This window comes from Labrus bergylta, chromosome 12 (assembly GCF_963930695.1).
Source record: "Labrus bergylta chromosome 12, fLabBer1.1, whole genome shotgun sequence".
NCBI classification, from domain to species: domain Eukaryota; kingdom Metazoa; phylum Chordata; class Actinopteri; order Labriformes; family Labridae; genus Labrus; species Labrus bergylta.
The window spans coordinates 13688058-13702301 of NC_089206.1; the positions used below are offsets into that span (position 1 = coordinate 13688058).

The 14244-nt window shown below is 36.1% G+C and overlaps 1 protein-coding gene across 1 annotated transcript in view; it reads right to left on the minus strand.

Moving 5' to 3' along the window:
- Positions 1-14244, minus strand: part of LOC109978923 (deoxynucleoside triphosphate triphosphohydrolase SAMHD1-like) — a 63672-nt gene that overhangs the window by 16151 nt on the left and 33277 nt on the right. The window lies entirely within an intron of this gene.

Below are 14244 nucleotides of genomic sequence, written 5' to 3' on the forward strand. Positions count from 1 at the left end.
TATGATGAAGTAATAAATGAGTGTTTACGTCTTTACAGAAGAATTTATATTTGTTGACTAATACTGTAGCAAACACTGAAATCTAAATAAAGTTAAAAACATCTTCCAAATTTTTATAGAGAGCTTATAAAATAGTGCAATGTTAACCAGAAGAATAAATTCTGTAAAGTTCATCAAAAATGATTTTCAAGAAAGAGAACATCCCAAAAACCGTTGGCTCAAATTGAAACAGATCTTGAGAAAATCTGGAATAGAAAATGCAAATAGATGTGTGGTACCTTCCACTTGTATGCAAGCAGGGAGGAATGTGTGCTGTTCCTGCCTAATGCTTTCCATGTAAGCGCGTGGAATGGCAGGGAGATCCCTCACAGAGACATACCGCCAAATATAAATAATTTCATCAAAGTATTCTTTTGACAAAGTGGTGCTGACTGAAATGACATTTGTACACACAAAATTAAATCGTCTGGTTTGTTGAAGAGGAGATGTGATTTCAGTCTTAATTGACTTCACTTTAAATGTCCAATTTCAATACAATACCTATTCTTTTTTTCCTTTTAACATTTCCGGTCTCTCTTCAGCTGAACTATCTAATAAAGGCAAAAAGGCCCAAAAACATCTTTAAGAAAAGTTTTATTGTGACTCCTTACCTGCTGAAAGTCTGAAATGATAGGACTCTACGGTGCCTCAAACATTAATAAAAGTTTTATTTTTCTCTTAAAGGGATACTTCACCCGTTGAAACATGAATCTGTATTGACATTGGGTCATATATGTAGTAGAAATGTAAAATACATTTTGAAATTGGTGTCTTCTTGGTCGTGAAAAGGCAGAAAGTATCTGTTTGGCTCATGTTGATGAAAGACACCAAATCCCAGAATGCACAGCACTGCAGGCCATTCCCACTAAGGTCCTCTAGTTCAGAATCAGAAATACTTTATTAATCCCAGAGGAAAATTCGATCGATACAGTTCCTCCAAAATATACAGTATAGCAGTAGAAATATAGTAATAAAAACATTTACAGACATATTTACTTCAACACATAAGGCCATTTCCTCAACTGATTTAGAAATTTCTTCCAGAATTGATCTTGGAAATTCCTGGCAGAAAACAGACTCTATAACCCTTTTCACACATACAGAAATCTCCTCAAAAACTCTGGAGATTTGGCTACCCGGAGGTTCTTTAGGCTATGTGTGAACGCAAACAGCCGCATTTTTCGCCCGGACTTTACCTGGAGTTAATCCGGCCAGACCCCTAGTACTTTATCTGCAGAAAATCCGAGTGAGCTGATATCTGAACATGGCCGCATATACTCTGGAGATTTCAACTCGAGGTGAAGAGAATGACGCTTATATACAGTGACTGACCGGCTAAAGTGTCTGCCCGCGACCACTACGATCTCTGTGCATGTGATTAAACAGCTGCATTATGTTTTCTGGTCGTCAGTATGTTGTTCTCCTCTCTTTTGTGAATGTTGTCATTCCATTGGATTACACATAACATTGATATAAAGGCAAATATTCTCATTATAACATCGTGTAGCGGACTGTGTTGCTACGGCCGCTACTTCCGCGTTGTTTATTTACGTCACGTCTTGCCTCAGGAAATCCCCCAAGCCCCCTCCCCTCTGACAGGGATAGTTCCCCGCTGTGAGGAGCATATGTGAATGGCTAGGTCAGGAGAATCTCCGGAGAAGTCCTCCTGTGATTATCTAGATATTATCCGGAGTGCGTATGTGAAAACGGTCTGAATGTCTGTGTCCATAGGCAAACAGTGAGAGCACCGACACTAGGTTTTCAATTCTGGGAGTGAGTTCCACTGATCTGTGATTGGTCTGTAGCTTCAGTGGTCGAAAATATGAGGAACTAGCGTTGTAGTTTAACCCCGCTAACCGCAACAGCTTCCAGTGACGCAAAAATCGTCATTTTGCGTCACTGGAAGCTCCTTCTCAGACTTAGAAATACAAAGATTTCCCATCTCAGGGGAAAATGAGGGCGGGATGCACAACCATTCAAAAATACTACCAGGTTTCTAATGATACAAAGCTTAATGCAAATGGGTGAAGTATACCTTTAAACTTATATCACTAGTTTATTTTAATGTATCTCTCCAGGCTGCCCATTCTCTCAGTGGTTATGTGTTTTGTTTTTTTACTTAATGTTTGTTGTAAAACGTGCTCTTAGCAGCTCTAAACATTGGTGAGGAGCATTGTAAGCAGAAAGCTGAAGGTAAACAAGTTCAACCTGAAACTATTGGAATCATTAGACACCTGACAGAACACAATAAAAGAAACATTGGACACACCTGTCCTTTAAAAACAAAGAGCAGCAGTAAAGAACACTCCTAGCTCTTATGTGATCAAAGTTTCCCCATAATTACATTTCTAATGATCAGCCTCACATCTCCATTGTTACAGAACAACAATCCTCCTAATGTTGGAATGAAGAAAGTTCATTCACTGACATCTGTCATAAACAGGTGAAACCTTCACTCTGAAACCAGCAGTTGCAATAAAGAAAATGATGAAAATAAAAGTTAAGTCGTGGCTTCACAATACTAAGACCAAAACACAAAGATATGCATGCATGCATACAAGCTATGCATGGAGCCCACATTAGCACACACATTCAAGTGCATAGGAGTACACTTTTCTTAGTGCACACCTAAAATATAAATCCATGAATGCACTGAATTTTAAATTTCTGACAGAAATTGGAATTTCCTCATAGTTGCTTTTATTAAATATTTCATGTTGTAGATAATTTAATGCACATACAATCGTTCTATTTTTATAATAACTTCATTTCTACTTCATCTGTTAGTCACTGTATGATTTAGCAATTCAAGTGAGAAATTTTTTTAAAAGTTGGAAAAATGTTATACAAATTTTAAGAACATTTTGTTTGTAATCCAACCTGAATCCATCACTCGACTTGAGAATACCAAAAAAAAAAACTATAAACTATATGAAACATCAAATAATCCTGCATGAAACACTTTTAAAATAGGAGCTTTTTTACAATCCCTACAAAATAAATGTGAAACAGTGCCCGGCGGCCAGCGCCCGGCAGCCAGCGCCCGGCGGCCAGCGTCCGGCGGCCAGCGTCCGGCGGGCGCAGCAGCCTCGACACAAGATCGGCCTGTCAGCAGCAGCCGTCTCGCCGCTATATTTATATTTTTTCGCCATTATCAGCTTTCTTCATAGAGCCTGTTAGCATAGCTTCCAAGCAATATGGTGGACGTTAAGTTTCGATTCTGGGAGCGAGTTCCCACCCACTGATCTGTGATTGGTCTGCAGCTTCAGTGGTTGAAAATATGAGGAACTAGCGTTGTAGTTTAACCCCGCTAACCACAACAGCTTCCAGTGACGCAAAAATCGTCATTTTGCGTCACTGGAAGCTCCTTCTCAGACTTAGAAATACAAAGATTTCCCATCTCAGGGGAAAATGAGGGCGGGATGCACATCCATTCAAAAATACTACCAGGTTTCTAATGATACAAAGCTTAATGCAAATGGGTGAAGTATACCTTTAAACGTATATCACTAGTTTATTTTAATGTATCTCTCCAGGCTGCCCATTCTCTCAGTGGTTAGGTGTTTTGTTTTTTTACTTAATGTTTGTTGTAAAACGTGCTCTTAGCAGCTCTAAACATTGGTGAGGAGCATTGTAAGCAGAAAGCTGAAGGTAAACAAGTTCAACCTGAAACTATTGGAATCATTAGACACCTGACAGAACACAATAAAAGAAACATTGGACACACCTGTCCTTTAAAAACAAAGAGCAGCAGTAAAGAACACTCCTAGCTCTTATGTGATCAAAGTTTCCCCATAATTACATTCCTAATGATCAGCCTCACATCTCCATTGTTACAGAACAACAATCCTCCTAATGTTGGAATGAAGAAAGTTCATTCACTGACATCTGTCATAAACAGGTGAAACCTTCACTCTGAAACCAGCAGTTGCAATAAAGAAAATGATGAAAATAAAAGTTAAGTCGTGGCTTCACAATACTAAGACCAAAACACAAAGATATGCATGCATGCATACAAGCTATGCATGGAGCCCACATTAGCATACACATTCAAGTGCATAGGAGTACACTTTTCTTAGTGCACACCTAAAATATAAATCCATGAATGCAATCTGAATTTTAGATTTCTGACAGAAATTGGAATTTCCTCATAGTTGCTTTGATTAAATATTTCATGTTGTAGATAATTTAATGCACATACAATCGTTCTATTTTTATAATAACTTCATTTCTACTTCATCTGTTAGTCACTGTATGATTTAGCAATTCAAGTGAGAAATTTTTTTAAAAGTTGGATAAATGTTATACAAATTTTCAGAACATTTTGTTTGTAATCCAACCTGAATCCATCACTCGACTTGAGAATACCAAAGAAAAAAACTATAAACTATATGAAACATCAAATAATCCCCACAAAAATAAATGTGAAACCAACTAAAGAGATTAAAAAGTACATGCATGTTCAGAGTGTCATCACTTCTTATTGACTAAACCTGTGTTTGTTAGCCAACAGTAGTTGTAAACCAGCTTATTAAAGGCTTAATATGCAATTTTTCACACTTAAATGCAATAGAAATCAAGGATATCCTCTGAAAATAACTCTGTGAGTCATGACTGTCTACAATGGGTGTAACACCGGAGTCCCACTGTCTGTGATGCTTTCCGAGTTTTCCAAGTCCTATCTTCAGTTTTTTTTACATCGCCGGGACGGCCGGCCAGCTCATCCCCTCGCGTATAAAAGTTGTTTAATTGAGGGACTAGAGAAAAGAGAATAACATTCTGTACTCACTGCTTAATTAAATGTCACGTAAGCGTTTCTAGATCACGGTCATTTCAGGTAAATTTACATGCAGTGTGAAGATACGAGCATGATAAAGATTGCTAGCATTAGCATGCTAACACAACAATGCAGAACAAGTTGTTTTGGTTTCATGCTGGTGATCAAGGGCGACATCTTCTGGATCAAAAAATTGCATATGAAGCCTTTAAGGAGCAACAAGAGGTAGTGTGAAAAATGTTGCATGTGTTACTGCTCTGTAGATAGATTTACACCTATACTCTATGTGAGAACTGCAAATAAATCAAATGGCCACAAGATGGCAGTGTTGCTCAACTCTCCATGGTTTGGTGTGCTCTCACCATTTGATGAAATGAATGCTCTGCTGGAGAAAGTTTAAACAGGTGCTGATCTTTTTTTTTGTACACTGAAAGGAAACATAAGAAACCCTCAGACTGTAAAATATTATTTTATTCTATGATGACGAAAAGGTCCAGCATGTAAAGGAGGTGAACATCTGCAGTAGTTTTATATTTAGTGGATGTTTTTTGGTATGAATTTGTCTTCTATCCAAAAATAAAAGATGAGACTATAATATATGACCTCCAGTAACATCCAGAATGAGCACATTGCAGATGTGATTTTATCAATGTGACATCTCCTACCTTTTCTTGTGAGATTACTTCTGATTGCAGACATAGAAAGTTGTTTGAAGATAATATCTATGTTAACATATCTCACTTTGTTATCTTACTTCCATAAAGAGTTGGTTTTCTTAATTTCATCACAAAGATATGACTTTATTCCCAGGTCAGGTATCTTTATAGGGCTTATAAATATCAATTTTTATCATCTAATTTCTGCCGAGGCTTTAGTTTTGTTTTAAACTGAAAGAAGGATGTCAAAGTCAAACTGATTCTCTGTGCAGCAACACAGATCAAACTTAAATGACAAATGTCACCTCATGTTAGTATAACTATTGATTTGATGAAGTCAATGATGTACTAAAACTGTAATATCTGGTACTTTTTTATGCTACTTATTTTGCCATATTCACAAAATCACAAATCAGTCGTAAAAAAAACCCACAAATCAACATAAAGCAAATGAACCTAACGTAAGGACAAAGGAACGCAAACTCTGAGTTCACATGTTTGTACACAGGATCTGATGCTGTTTCAAAAGTTGATCCTCTTTGTAGATGTTGTGAATGATTTTAGCTGATGACAAATAGGAAATATTACAGATCTTGATAAATATTGTCAATCCAATCAAAATCATTTCAAGTAAGTTTTTAAAATTGTTTTTTAAACTATCATTAATACATGTGTTGTATTGGAAATAATGCATAATATATCAACAAAATAAGAATGAAGTAAGGTGAAAAGTCCATTTTACACTCACATCAAGGTTTCCGTTGTTCTCTTTAGCAGGTCAGTGTAACACATTGGATCTAGATTTAGCCATCTATTTTTTTCTGTGCATGAGGAGTTACCAATGTGAACCTCCATAAATGATGCTACATTTTTTTCATTTTATTTGTTTTTTATTCATTAATTACCCTATTTTTTTTCTCATAACATTCCATAATCTCAACTGAACTCTGCTTAAGTCAGATAGAAAGCATGTGATCCAAACTCCACACACTGTTTCTGTTGATGCAAATGAGCAAATGATGTAAGTTGATGATTACTGTGTCCGACAAATAAACTTAACATGATGTGTTTAAATAGGCAATGTCGACATTAACTCAACCTGTGAAGCATGTGAGGGCAGTAAACATACATCTAAAGAACAGATTAAATGAATTTGATTGAATGAATGAATGTTAATGACTTTGCCAATTACACACACAACTCCCATTAAACTATTTTATCTATCATTGAAAGTCTTGACACTGGCTGCCTCTTTGTCTTCATATTGATTTTATTATTGTCTAAAGCACTTGGCCTCCCACCAGATTAACTTTTCAGAGTTGATTTTAGTTTATGAACCAGGACGACCCCTCAGGTCTTCTTGTTCTTCTATGGTTCTTCTTTTAGTTGTTCCACAGAGCAGAACAAAAACCTTTTGTGATTCTGCGTTTTGCTGCTCTGAGACTTTGGAACAGACTTCAGAGGATCAGAGAATATTGAGATTTTTAAAAACAATTTAAAAAACTCATTTATTCAGTCTGGCTTTTCTATATGACTTAATCATTTTAAGGCTTTTAATTTACTATATTTTAATCAATATTATTCATCTCTACTTTTAAATTTACATTTTAGTGTTTGATTTTAGGTTTTTAGTATTTATATTTATCAATCATTGTGCTGATTTCATTTCTTATTGCTGTTATATTTTACAAACTACCTTTTGTCAGTCATTTTTCCGCTCCTTTGTAAAGGACTTTGAACTGCAATTAGATTTGTACCACAGGTGATATATACAGTATATATATACATATATATATATAGATGCATATGGTTTGATAGATTACACAATGTTGAACTCAGGATTTTCTCTGATGTTTATTTTGAATACATGCAGATTTTATCAGATATGAACCCATCACAACAGGAATACACTTGAAAGGTTCTCATAGATGCATTATGTAAGAACCAATCGTCAAACAATTATAGCTTCACTTAAAGTGTGTCATACATTTAAACACATTCATCATCCATTGAAGAAAGGTAGTTGATGGATACGTTTAAAAGATATTTTTCAATTCGAATTTCAAGTTTTTAGATGCAAATAAAGGTTTTCACAAGTTCCAGTTTTGAAAGTAAGAATCATAAACTCAAAAGAAGAGCACATTATAAAACATGCCCAAAATAAGACTCATTTTAAAACAGATTAAAATTGTATTGTGATAATAAATGCTGCAGATACAAAGTAATATAATATAAGATAATACCAGTCACCAAAACATCACTCATGATCATCTCTCATTAAACACCACTCAAAGACAAATAATCTAATCTCATGTCCTCAATCTTCAAACGATTAACATCAAAACTAAAACACCACTGAGTATTATAAATCCCTAAATAAAACCACAAGTGAAATATTCACTCCATTACACATGTTGGGAGTGCTTTACATCTTTCCCCGACCAAAAAGAATTCACAACCTAGAAAGAAGCATAAATGTGACCAAAAGCTGAATCAATTCAGAAACATGCAGTTTATATATTCAGTTTGAGACAATGATTGTTGGATTTCAATAATGGCTTTCTTTACCTAAATGGTATTCAACAGCCATACAGCTGCTAGCTGTGTAAGTAATGTATCCAGTGTCATGTGTGTCTATGTATCAGTTTATATTATTATATATTATGATTTATCTTTGTCCTCAATAAAATCATGTTGTATGTTGTTGGAACTTATGCAGATGCAGAAGGGAGTCAACAATTTAAAACAACAATACAACATGTATATGATAAAAGCTAGAAAGAGTCCTGAGTCTGAATAAGAAATAATTCTGTGTTATTCATGTTGTTGAGTCATTTCCATGGTCTTTTAATTACTCTCAGGTCCAAGCAGATGCGGCTTCTTCTCGAACTTCCTGCATGTTAATAAAGACACAAAAGTACATCTGTTTAAAGAAAGCAGTGTAGAGTAAACCTAGTGAGAGATAAACTGAAGAAGAAATGATTCTATTTAACAAATGATCTAACATTCAACTTATTTTAAAGATAAACAATGTACTCATCATGCAGATCCAACATCTCACTGCTGAGAACTTTCAGTTTTTTTAAATCTCAAGTAATAAAATACATTATTTCAAAGTTTTTGTCCGTTGGTAGGAAAATACAAAAGTTTGAAGACACCAATGCTAATTTAGCATCAAAAAAAGATCAAAATCATATATATGCAAAAAAAAAGTATCCTGAAGTTTTGTTTCACTATGCAATCATTCCCTCCCTGCTCATTGTTCCATTCTAATGCTCATATATTAAAACAGCCTTTCAATGTAATAAAACCACTAACTGCATATATTAATATGTCACATACACACTCATTCAAAAAAGCCAATTTTTACAGCAGAAATAAACATGTTTACAGCCCGATTCAAAAAACCAAATTGGTCTGATTATCTCATGTCTCAATCAGCACACACTGTATGAAGAGGGATTTTTTTTTTAACATGTCCGTTTTTCTTTTAATGAAGGATACACGTTATTCACAATAAGACCTGTAGCTTATAGGCCTGGGCTAAAAAAATGTTATCAAAATGTCATATCAGTCGATATAATTATCACAATAATTATCAATCATTTTTACTTTCAAATTTTCAAATTTAAAAGCTGATTTTTGCTCCTGAGTGAAAGTTGAAGAAACCAGAGGGTTGGTTAATCTTTTGGTTTCACTCCCATGCTGCTGTTGCTTACCTCTCTTAACCTGAGGGCCCCAAACCAGAGTCCTGCACGGTTCCAATACAGGTCAGTAAAATTGTTTCAGTACAGAAACCTGACTGACTGTCTAGACTTGCTGTCTAACCTGGATGCAAACCAGGACAAAGGACCAATAACATGTTGGAGTGTTGCTCACTTTGGCAGTATTTTGTTAAGTTAAAGTATCAAATCTATTAGAGTAGAGCTTCACCAGCACAGGTAAGCATACGTTAACCTGAAAGGAAGACCGAAGGCTGAGGATGCTAGCACAGCTAATGTTTTCCACACTCAGCAGATTGTAGATCACATGTTCAACCATATTAAATAAACTGTACTCAATGTGGACTGTTTTCTATTTACTTTAGCCAAATCAACTGGTTTTATGTTCAATCAACAGCAAGTTAGTTCATATTGTATCCTTTAACATCTTAATATTCAACTATTATCTAAGGATTGGAAAATCATTGTACCACTGTTCAAAGTGCTTTTTTGCAGCCTTCACACTCTTTCTATCAGTCTTCTTACAGAAGACCCTGATCAGCTGCTCAGAAAAGCACGTTGTGCCAATCCTGGATGCCTGTAAAGAATGACAGCAGCTTTAATTTGAGAGTTATGGAGACACAAGCTGCCTTACAAATAATAAACAGAAGAAATATTGAATGATTGCGATAAAAAAATTGTTTTAATCAATAATTAGTTCTGACATTTTTGCTGTTCTCGTCTTTCATGCCGTAGTCCATGTTAATGACCTAAAAAGAAGGTCGAGAGTAAAATGTGTGCCATAACAAACTCTGCAACATCTTACAAATCAAAGAATCAGCAAAACTGAAGATTTTACAAAAAAAGTGAGACGAAAGAAAGTAAAAAAAACTCACCAGGATTTCAAAGTCCTCTGGTTTCAGGTTGTTTTCTTCCTCGTCAGGGAGGGGTTGAGCCAATCCTTCTTTCCAGCCAGAAATCCGGCTCTTGACAAGGAATCAGAAAAAAATTACAACAGTGGAAAAGGATATAGATTCAAGTTTTTTTGCATTTTAAGTTGACAATGTAAGAAACTTGGAATTCAATTCTTATTCACTCAAAAAACTGCACCAACTTAGTGTAAATGCATTTGACTGTAGGGCTGCATGGTATGATCTAAGCATTAATTTTGCTATGTGTACAAGTGCCATGGTAATATCCCAGGACGTGTGTTAGTCCATGAGCACATAAAGTGTAGAGGGAGAGAGAGAGAAGGGATCACATGCAGTGTATGAAGATGAACTGGTCTTTGCTTAGAAGTTAATGTCACAGGGCTCTTGATGCAAATTAAATGTAGCTTTGAATGTATAAGGGGTTCTTATTTGTAAAAGAAAATAAACTTGAAGACCCAAATAATAATAAAAATTGTAATAGTATGAACATTAAAAGAAAACGCAGTTTCCCCAATATCATGCAGCATTAGTTGACTGAGGGATTTTGTATTGTAAGACATTTCAAGCTGCTATCCAATTCACATTACATTTCAAAAAGAGAACTGTTGAATAGTGCTGCTGTTCATGTTAAATGTAATAACAACACGGGCTAGATAAAATGCTGGAGACAGTAAATAATGTGATGTGTACTTATTCTATTAACTGAAAATGAGCACATTATCCAGCTTTGTGATAACAGTGCATTATTTATTTAACCGTTTATTTGAATCAGGGTCAGTGTACAAAAAAAAACATTAGTCTCAGAAGAGAAGAGATGCTTTGTACCAGATTTAGCTAGCTAGCTAAGTTCCATCTGTTGTCCCTGGGCAGATGATGGCAACAGCAAAATACAAATCAACCAGACACGCACGCACACACGCACGCACGCACACACGCACGCACGCACGCGAGAGAAGAAAGACATAGAACAATTTACAGATATTAAAACATTATAGTTTCCCTGAGAGATCTAAAAGGTTGTCGAGATGACACATTAATGCTGACAAGGCTGGTTCCTTAAAATCCATTTTTTGACTTCCCAAGTGAAAGTGCAGAAGTTTGTGCAAAGTTTAAGACTAGTTGGAAGACTATTCCATTCCTTAACGGTTTTAAAAGAAAAAACTGATTTTGCTAAAGCGGAGCCACGTTTAGGAACACTGCAATCTCCATTAGAGGCAGACGTTGAAGATCTGCTTATCAGCTCAGAGCGAAGTTTCACAAAGCTTTTCAATGGTGGGGGAGCAGCATCATGGATTATTTTGTACACTAAGCGGACATCGGTATAAAAAATTAAATGGTCAAAGCTCAGAATTTTATATTTATCAAGAATATCACAATGATGATACTGTTGTGGTTTCCTGTCCAGAGTTTTAAGGGCTTGTTTATGAAGTGACCTTATGGGTTTTAAGACAGTCTTGTTTGCTTGGGACCAACATGATATACAGTAATGAAAGTAAGAAAAAATCATAGCATTCAAATACATTTTAGACACTTCGACTGTAAGTGAGTTCCTGATATGTCTAAAGTTGGCTATGTTATATTTAACTTTATGGCACATCTTTTTAATATGACTTTTAAAAGTAAGGTTGTGGTCTAGTGTAACACCCAAGTATCAAGTATCAACCCAACTCATCGACCTTTTTTATCATTTGCCCACCTACAATAATATTTGGAAAAAACATATTTTTGTGTTTATTTACAAAATACATGACCACAGTTTTGTCAGTATTAACGTAACGTATGAATAACGTAACCATTCTATGACTTGTTCCATTGCTAATGACAGTTTGGCAGCTACTTGTTCAGGGTCTTTCTTACATGCATATAGGACCGTGTCGTCTGCATACATCAAGGTCCCCACATCATCACACACAGATGGGAGATCATTGATGTATGCACTAAACAACAACGGTCCTAAGATGGAACCTTGTGGCACTCCCATAACGCAGGCTTTTAGTGATGATATTTTATCATTTATCCGTACGCACTGGGAGCGACCAAGTAGGTAAGACTGAATCCAATTAACAACGTTAGCAGAGAGTTTAAATTTAGACAATTTGGAGATGTGTACTGAATGATTAACTGTATCGAAAGCCTTGCGCAGGTCAAGAAATACAGCACCCACCACCCCTCCTTTATCAAGGCTACCTTTAATGACTTCAAGGAAGTAGCAACATGCCATTTCAGTGGAATGGTTTGCTCGAAACCCAAATTGCATAGGGTGCAGTAGATTTTCAATATTAAGATGGGCTACCAGTTGTTCAGCAACAACCTTTTCAATAACTAGGTTAAGGTGATTAGATCATGTGTTATAAATGTAATGAAACACAAGAACACAGACTTACTTCCCAATCCTCGATGGGGTCCGCTGGCTTTCTCTCACCAACAAACTTGTAGATATTTCCAGAGACAATGTTTTGCAGAATTAGAGTAGAGCTTAACCAGCACCTTAACCTGAAAGGAAGACTGAAGGCTGAGCACAGCTAATGTTTGAGGCAGAAATGATTCTATTTAACAAACGATCTCTCATTCAACTTATTTTAAAGCAAAACAATGCACTCATCATGCAGATCCATCATCTTACTGGTGAGGATTTTCAGTTTTTTTAAATCTTAAGTAAAAAAAAATATTTTCAAAGTTTTTGTCTTTTGGTACTAAAATACAAAAGTTTGAAGACACCAACATTAATTTGGCATCAAAAAAGGGATCAAAATCATATAAAAGCAAAGAAAAGGCAACAGTATCCTGAAGTTCAATGCAATCATTCCCTCCCTGCTCATTGCTCCATTCTAATGCTCATATATTAAAACAGCCTTTCAATGTCATAAAACCACAAACTGCATATATTAATATGGACAATGAGTTTTGGTCTGTTGTATAAAGAGCAAAGACAAAATACCGGCCAACATTTTGTGCTGGTGACTTCTTTTGGAGCCAAGACATGTGCAAACTGAAGCACAACAAAACAAAAAAAGATCCCTCAGGTCAGAAAGAATCCCAGTCTCGATTCTCACATAGTTGCGATGTCATGTCTGTGTGATGCCGATTCTCTTGCTCCTTTTTCCTTCACAAACTGCACTTACGCTGCACTCGCGTCAGTATTTCCCACACAGACAATACTCGGGCTACCCAGGTACATGTATAGCTGCCCAAGTAGCCTATATTTTAAAACTATATGTTTTATTTATTCATAAAATTGCCGTCCGCACGAGAGAGAGAGAGACAAAAAGAGGGCTGCTGTTTGTTCCTCCCTCCTGTTAATGCACCTGAGGTCCAGCCCTCCTGACATGTCAAAACTGAAGCTTCTCATGACTTAGTTTTATTATGTTTGTGAAGCTGCTTGCTGCCGATGTGATGATGCTCTCTCTTGGGTTTGCTGAATCTTGATAACAGGCCTTCACATCATGCTCACCTGTTGTAATAACTGAGATGCTAGATCAACTTTTTAAAGAGGGAGTTTTGTTGTGTTGCACGGAGCCCATGAAGGCTCAGTTAAAAAAAATCAAATGCTGTCTGCTAATCAGTACAATGGACTTGTAAAGCGTGGCTACGGACTAGCAAACTGTTGACAAGGTTTCATAAATTCTGCGAGACAAAACAAGGGGCTGAGGTCCATCAATTATTTCCATCAGCAAGGCATATCTGCTTTTACTCTCTCTCTCTTTCTCTCTCTCTCTCTCTCTCTCGCTCATGCGCACATCTTTATTCCATTTCTTTAAACGAGAAAAAATCAGGATGAGAATGCAGGAAAAGAAATGTTTGGTGCTTAACATTTTCTTGGGGAGACCCCACCTGAAGCTGGCTAGAGAAACACTGGAAGCCACATACACACCCATTCAAAAAAAGTCTGTTTGAGACTGTAGATCACATGTTCAACCATGTTAAATAAACTGTACTCAATGTTGACTGTTTTCTATGTACTTTAGCCAAGTCAACTGGTCTGAATTTATATTTGATGTTTTATGTTCAATCAACAGCAAGTTAGTCGATATGTATTGTATCCTTTAACATCTTAAGATTCAACTATTATCAAAGGATTAGAAAATCATAGTACCACTGTTTAAAGTGCTTTTTGGCAGCCTCCACACTCTCGTCATCAA